We start from the raw sequence: 7,996 nt of genomic DNA, 5'->3' as shown, positions 1-7,996 counted from the left end.
CTCCACCCCCCTTCTCTCTCTCTCTCTCTCTCTCTCTCTCTCTCTCTCTCTCTCTCTCTCCCCCACCTTCTCACCCTCCCCACCTCTACCTCCTCTCTCACTCTCCACCTCTTGCTACCCCTCTCCATGTCTCTCGGCTTCTTGTCCTCCCCACCTCTACCTCCTCTCCATGCCTCCCCCCTTCTCACCCCCCTCCCACCTCAACCTCCTCTCCACTCTCTTTCCCTCACTCCTCTACACTCTCTCCCACTCCCTCCTCTCCACACTCTCTCTCCCTCCTCTCCACCCCTTACCTACCCCATCCCTCTTACCTTTCCCTCCTCTAACTCTTCCCCCCCCTTCCTTCCATCTCTCTCTCTCTCTCTCTCCATGTCTCCCCCCACTCTCTCCACTCTCTCTTTCCCTTCCTCTCCTCTCCCTGTCCCCCTCACTTCCTCCACCCTCATTCCCACACCCTCTCTCCACCTCTATCTCCTTACCTACCCCCTCAACCCTCTTACCTCTCCATCTTCTAACTCTCTCCAACCCTTCCTTCCACCGCCTTCCCTCTCTCTCTCCCACCTTCTCTCCCTCCCCACCTCTACCTCCTCTCCACTCTCTTTTCCTCTCTTGCTCCTCCTCTCCATGTCTCCCCCCTTCTCACCATCCCCACCTATACCTCATCTCCACTCTCTTTTCCTCTCTCACTCCTCTTTTCCATGTCTCCCCCCTTCTCGCCCTCCCCACCTCTACCTCCTCTCCATGCCTCCCCACTCTCTTTCCCTTTCTCACTCTCCACCTCTCGCTCCCCCTCTCCATGTCTCCGACCGTTGCCTCACTCCTCTTCACTCTCTCCCACTCCCTCCTCTCCACTCTCTCTCTCTCTCTCTCTCTCTCTCTCTCTCTCTCTCTCTCTCTCTCTCTCTCTCCACTCTATTTCCTTTTCTCACTCTCCACCTCTCACTCCCCCCCCTCTCTCTCTCCCACCTTCTCACCCTCCCCACCTCTACCTCCTCTCCACTCTCTTTCCCTCTCTCACTCTCAACCTCTTGCTCCCCCTCTCCATGCCCCCTCCTCTCCACTCTCTCTTCCCCTTCCTCTCATCTCCAAGTCTTCCCCACTTCCTCCCCCTCATTCCCACACCCTCTCTCCCCCTCTATTTCCTTGCCCCCTCCCCCCTCCCACCTCCCTACTCCTCATTCACCCTTCTCTCCCATTATCCCTTCACCTTTCTACCTCTCCTCTTCCCCCCTCTCCCTCTCCTCTCTTCACCTCCGCTCCCCTACTTCCTCCCTTCTCTTTCCCCTTCCCTTCTCACTCTTTCTCTACCTCTCACCCCTCTCACTCCCTCTTACACCTTCCCTCTCTCTCCTCTCTACACTCCCCCCTACACCACTTCCACCCCCTTGCCGTGCTTTCCCTCTCCCTCCTCTCCACTCTCTCTCCCTTTCTCACTTCCTCCCTCCTATACCCATCTCCCTCTCTTGTTATTCTTCCATTACCCTTTCCCTCCCCCCTCTGTCTCTATCCTCCCTCCCTCTTCCTCTCCTTTCCCTTCTTCCACCTCCCTCCTCCCCTCTCTCCCACACTCTCTTTATCCCCCTCTCATGCTCAATTCAATTATTATCAAGGAATAATGTGATACTTGAGGATTGAACTACACCCATTTAAAATGTCAAATCATTAATGACTTGATTAAATAAAGAATCATAACATAATAACTAGAGAATTGCAATCAAATAAAATTAAAAAATTAAAAAAATATTGAAAATTAAATTAAATATCCCAAACATTCTTTAGTGAAGTAGTGAATGCAAGTAATTGAAATACATTTAAAACCATATAACATAGTAATTTTATAATACAACAATAAATACATAAATAAAATTTAAATATCTAGTTTCATTGTTCTAAACTTCAATATTAACATAAACATTAGCAAGACACTATGACAATTATATGAAACTCTTGTTTTACTACAGACTATACTCTTCAATGTTTTTCTACTCAATATACAGTCTATAGAATCTACTCTGTATTGATCATAGAATAAAAAAATAATATATCAACAAAATTTTAGATCAAAATAACAAAACATCATAAAATTAATTTTACCATTTATTAACCTATTATTTCATACTAAAAATAAATTAATTGCTTTAATCTAAAGTTGATATATATATATATATAATTTTCACGAATACAATGGAAAAGTTGTATTTGGCTGGAAAACATCTATATCTGAATTTCTAAAAATGTATGATATGTTTTCTTCATTCCATGTCTAGTAAATCCATAACAAGCTTCAAGACGGACATTTCTTGAATGACAACTTTGAATTGATGCAAATGTCCTCCAAAGCACACTTATGGAATGAATCAGCGTGGAAGAACAATGCAATTATTAATTGAATAGCAAAAACATAGAAATTAATTGGAAAGATTAGAAAATGACATCATGCAAATAAAATGAAAAAAATAAAATTCATTTATGAAAAATGTGAAAAATGTGTTTCTGACTTCTTGCAGCCATAAAGAAATTAGCCGTCACTAAACTAAATGAGGTTTGGCGGACTCAGCGAGTCCATAAAATAATTCTATGAGCTAACTGAATTTTATTTCAATTTATTCAACGGATGCATTAAACAAAAACCAAAAACACTACAGATACATTACAACACTTTCTAATTTATTCACTCATTAATAAACTTATCATTAGTTGACATATCAAATTAGTTACATTCTTCCTGTTGTTTTATAGTAACTTGACTATAAGAGACCTATAAATTTGGCACTGGCTACGGTGCAACTTATTTACTTATTTGCACCAGATGTCATGTCTCTCCTTCAGGGAGATGTCATGCATCATTTGTCAGCCAGTACCGTACCCATACTGCTGTCAAATCAAATGATGTAAAAGTTTGTTTTTAAGCCGAAAGACTTTCTACAGTGGCAGCAATCTTCAATGTAAACATTTTCCATTTTGAAAAAAAATCGACGTTCATTTACATGTCAGAAAAACAAAATAGAAATATGTATTTTTTTATTGCTATGATTTTTATGGAATATAGTTTTTTTAAAATTTGTACATAATCAAATAAATCATTGTCTAAATTTGATTTGCTGAATTTTCCAGTCTCATAAAAGTTCTATGTATTAATATCAAGGCATAGTATATATTAAAAAAAAATACAATAGTTTATTCATGGAAATTTTGTGTTCATTTGAATACAATATTTACTAAATTTATATTATTTTTTGAAAATTAAATATCTCTCAGCTTATTTTTAAAAAAAATTGAATCAAATTTTTAGATACGCTAGTCTAACTTTTATTTGTAAGAGTCCATACCTTTCTAAGTTAAACTTTAACATGAAGCTATATAATATATTATATTACATTCTGTAATGTCTTTTCTATTATTTATTATATTGAATTAATATAATTTTATATACATTAATAATTTATTTTAAAATTTATATGGCTGATGGCTAATGGCTTCTACATCATTACCTGAGAAAAATCTTTGATTTCAGTTAATAATAATTAGGAACAAACGAGGAACAGGACAATCAATATTAAATTTTATTATACCCATAACTGCACGAATTCCCAAATGCAAAATTAGGCAGATGAACAAAGTTAAAATTGATAAGGGAAACCTAATCAAAATCTGATAGAGCATTAGAAGAATACCTGCTCCCAAGTGGTTCAAAAGAATAAGACTTTTGTGTTTGTTATTGATCCAAATTTGCAGGGCTCCAGAATTTTGCGCCAGATTTGAACAACAAAATCTTCTTCGAAATTATTTCCACATTGAAGTAAATGGAGTTTCCAAACTGGAGATCCGCCTCCATCCCTTTACATATACATATAGCCAAGTCTTCTCATAATACACAATATAATTTAACTGAGTCTTCTCATTTACATATACATATAACTGAGTCTTCTCATACCCCAGCTCAACCTCAACCTTGAAGTTTCCATCATCTGCAAGGGAGTAAGACTTGACGGAAAGGGGAAAAAGGCCTGAGACTTGACTTCACCAAAAAATCTGAATTAGATTGATCAGATTCATTTGAAACTATCAAATGGGGCACCCACCTCTTCTCTATCCTTGTGAAATCCATCCTTTTTTCTTATCTTCTTCCTCTCCGATTCTCTCTCTACCAATACTGGCCCATCGAGCATTTAATTTATTAAAGAATGATGAAATTTTTAAAAATGAAGAAACCAAAATAACAAAATCTCTGATATTCAGATATAAATGTTTTTCTCTCTATAAATCTATAACTCAAACAAGTGGTATATTGCTGACCATTTTATTATTCAAAAAAAATCAATCTCAGGTTTTTTTGTTATAATTTGTTTTTGCAATCTAAGATTTTGTAATTGATGATAAATGAGATGAAATAAATCAAAGATAATTCTATCCTGTACAATGACCTGATTTGCTTTTAAAAAGGTAAGATAAACATTCAGATAAAATAGTGAACAAAAAATATTTAAACAGAGAATGTAGATTGGCTTGCAAGCTGAAACAAACCTGAGCCTACCCAATACTTCTGAAACAAAATTTAAGAAAAGATATATGACTTAATAATATATTCAAAAGTAAATATACTTCATTATAGGATGAGTTAATAATATATTCAAAAGGAAGGGTATCAGAAATTCATGATATGCGATGAAATTATTACAAAATGCAAATATAAGAATGGGAGGTCTTGCAAGTGAGGGCAAAAAGAAAACTATAAGGTAACTGTAGGAAGTGATGACTCTCTACAAGGTATCTATTCTTAGCAATTCTGAAACCATCATCTTGATCAATCAAAGAATGACCTCCAAATAAATTCACTATGGTTCAAAACACGTTTATTTTATGTAAATCAAAATAAAGCAGGGTTGCAAATTTATTATCAATTCTCGTACCCTAGAAAGTGGCACAGATTTACTTGAAATAATGCCTAAAGACTGTTGAGGATAAAAATAACTTCTACAATAAGATAACTATTTGTGAAGAACAGAGCAACTTCATGGCAAACAAAAATAGTAAGCAAACAAAATACAAAGTCTAGCATAGTCCCCAATTGTATAAGCACCTCCAAGCTTTATAGAAAAGTAAAATAATAGGCAAACAAAAAACATAGCCTACCAACTCTAGAAACAAATGAAGAATTGGGTCTCACAATTTCATAGAAAAGAGAAATAATGAGAAATTAATAAGAAGATGTAGCATAGTAACTAATTTTAGAAATACAAATTGACAAACATTTCCAGCCCTCCAAGCCATCAGCCACCCTCACCTCGCATTTAGAAGCAAATCCACAACATAGAAGACAATTATTTGACACTATCAGCCACCCTCACCTCGCATTTAGAAGCAAATCCACAACATAGAAGACAATTATTTGACACTATGCTATTGACTCAATTGAAACAGATTTTGTGAATACTCCACATTTAAATTTTACCTAGACACAAGACATAGCTGATGGAGGTGGCCTATTCCAGAGAATGTAGGGTAGTAGTCAATTGTGGTTATAAACTAAAACTCCTAATTGAACAGTGGTTTGCAGTAGAACTTTCACTCTATAACCTAGATATTGAGTCTTTCAAATAAGGCTTAAAACTTCATGGAATTGTGTGGGAACTTTTTATAAAAATAAGATGTCATGAATGAAATACAATCACAAGAAAGATCGAATGTGATCTAAGGTAAGCATAAAACTACCAATTCTCCATTAGAGTGATAGAAAGACGGTACAGAAGATCATGAATTACATAAAAATCAATCAAGTTCAAAAGATCAAGTTTAATAGTAGTCTCTCCATATTCATGGAGATTAATTATTTAATAAAAAATCAATTTACTTCAAAATTATGAATAAAAATTGAAGGAAAATGAGATTTTATCGATTAAAAATGCAAGGAAAGGCTCCATTATGAAACCTTGATAATCTTCAGGTATATCTCAAACAATATTGAGATTGATAAACAAAGAGTCGGGAAGTTCCAAGTCCTGTTTTAGCTATGCAAAATGCATTTACAGACGAAATTTCTGAACACTATTAGCTCTATCTATGAAAACAAGGCATTTAATGAAGAATATGAACAAGTGAATCATCTTACTCTAAAACCACATAGATGACAAATATAGACCAAACCAATAGACATAGAATATGTTCAAATGCATAACCTCAGCCCAAAACCTCATGGCTAAGGAGTACACAACAAGCCAATAGCCACAATATGGACACTTAATGGGGAGTGTGATCAAGTGAATCATCTGTCCAAACTAACTATGGCCAAGAATAGAAAGCATGACCCTTATGTTTAAGGAGTGTATACCAATCTAATAAAGACTACATACAAAACTAATAAGCACAGTTTGGGCATTTAAGGCAGAATATGACAAGTCGGTCATCTGAGTCCAAATAAATTATACGTAGGAATGTAAGAAGTATGAGCCCAAGTATAGGCATTTAAGGAAGGGTATGAATAAGTGAGTCATCTCGATCAAAATAAAGACACCAGAAAATGTAGGACTCCTGAAACAGAGATAAAATAATAATTGAAGCTATATCTTGCCTATAATTGCATGAGTAAAAAAATAGGACTCCTGAAACAGAGATAAAATAATAACTGAAGCTATATCTTGCCTATAATTACATGAGTAACAAAGAACATTCAATGACAGAGGAACAAACACATAAAGCCCCAAAAAGAAATAGTCACAGTGTGAAGCTGTGGGCACAAACCATGAAACGAAGGACAAAACTAATACAGGCAGACTACAAAGCCCATAAATAAATGCTTCCAATCTTCTAGTTAAGAACACAACAGCATGCAAGGAAGAACAAAACATAGAGAGCAGAGCAAAATTGCAAAGTACAGTTGATAGAATGGCTGAATTATCAGACAAAAGGAGAAGTGAAGAGGAGATCTTACTTGCAGTAATATAGAGGAAGATTCTCAAAATAAGCTGTGAGTAATGTAGTAAGCACAAAGAGCAGAGAATCTTTGACACAGAAAAGTCTGTAAAGATTGTAGATGAGATTTAGAGGAAGGAAAGATTATTGATGAGATTCTGAAAGAACTCAACCATGAAATTTACCTGACAAAGAATGTTGGAATGTTTCATGGTTGCCAAAATGATCTGGGACGTCATGGTTGCAAACATTGCTTCTGATCCATCTCAAAAGACCTCATTCACTACGCAGACGTTTTCATAGGGAAAACCCAAAAACAAATAACGACAGCGGCAAATGATTTAGGGTTTCCACTGTGTACCCATTCCATGATTTGCGATTCTTTCACAAATCTTAGACGTTACTTGCAATCAATTAATCAATAAATTCTTCGAAGCTAAGGTTTTAATTAGCGTTTCCAGTATGTACCCATTCGGTTGATGCATTTGGCTGCACAAACGAAAGCCGCTCATCCATGAATCTATCTTTAATCATTTCTACGTCAGTGGCTCTGCTGTCTTCCACGATTCTGCTATGTTGTTTTGTATGTGGAAAGCAGCCACACGATATTCTCCTTTCAATTCACCTTCAGTGCGACCCAAAATAGTTTGCTTCTTCCAAAATTGCAAATTCAAGCGATGAGGACAAACAAAGAGACAGAACGTAAAAATTTTGAACATCAATCAGACCCCAAAAAAGTACAATCTGCCCTGTTTTTACATGAAAATTTTGGACGTGAATTAGATTGACGGATGAGTTCGATCTTCTCCTTTTTAACGGTAATATTAAAAAAAGCTTTAAAAAAATAGAAACCGTTGCATAAAAGGGGGCAGGCTAAATCTCTCCAAAAAAAAATTGGCAAAGACAAAACAAAGTAAAACTTTTTTTTCCACACTGAAATTTTTCCAAATTTTTTTAAGTTAAAAATCTTGCATCTATGCTATGCAATATATTAGTTTGATAACAAAAGTTAAAATCAATTAATTTTGACTCATACAAACCAAAAAATTTAATCACTAGTTAAAGCGTAAAATTTAAAACAGTATGT

At 35.9% G+C, this 7,996-nt stretch overlaps 1 long non-coding RNA gene across 2 annotated transcripts; it reads right to left on the bottom strand.

Annotated features, from left to right (window-relative positions):
- Positions 1-3,595: 3,595 nt before the first annotated feature.
- Positions 3,596-7,676, bottom strand: LOC149579422 (uncharacterized). Of its 2 annotated transcripts, XR_016358373.1 has the most exons (3): positions 7,095-7,676; positions 6,929-7,015; positions 3,596-4,153 (listed from the first exon to the last, which is right to left on the bottom strand). It is a non-coding gene; the product is annotated as an uncharacterized LOC149579422 (long non-coding RNA). The 2 variants fall into 2 exon arrangements; XR_016358377.1 differs by lacking the exon at positions 6,929-7,015.
- Between the last annotated feature and the right edge of the window lie 320 nt (positions 7,677-7,996).

The sequence above is a fragment of the Cupressus sempervirens genome, chromosome 1 (genome assembly GCF_028749045.1).
Source record: "Cupressus sempervirens isolate cs-2001-9-10 chromosome 1, ASM2874904v1, whole genome shotgun sequence".
NCBI lineage: Eukaryota > Viridiplantae > Streptophyta > Pinopsida > Cupressales > Cupressaceae > Cupressus > Cupressus sempervirens.
This window is presented reverse-complemented; position numbering and strand designations above follow the sequence as displayed.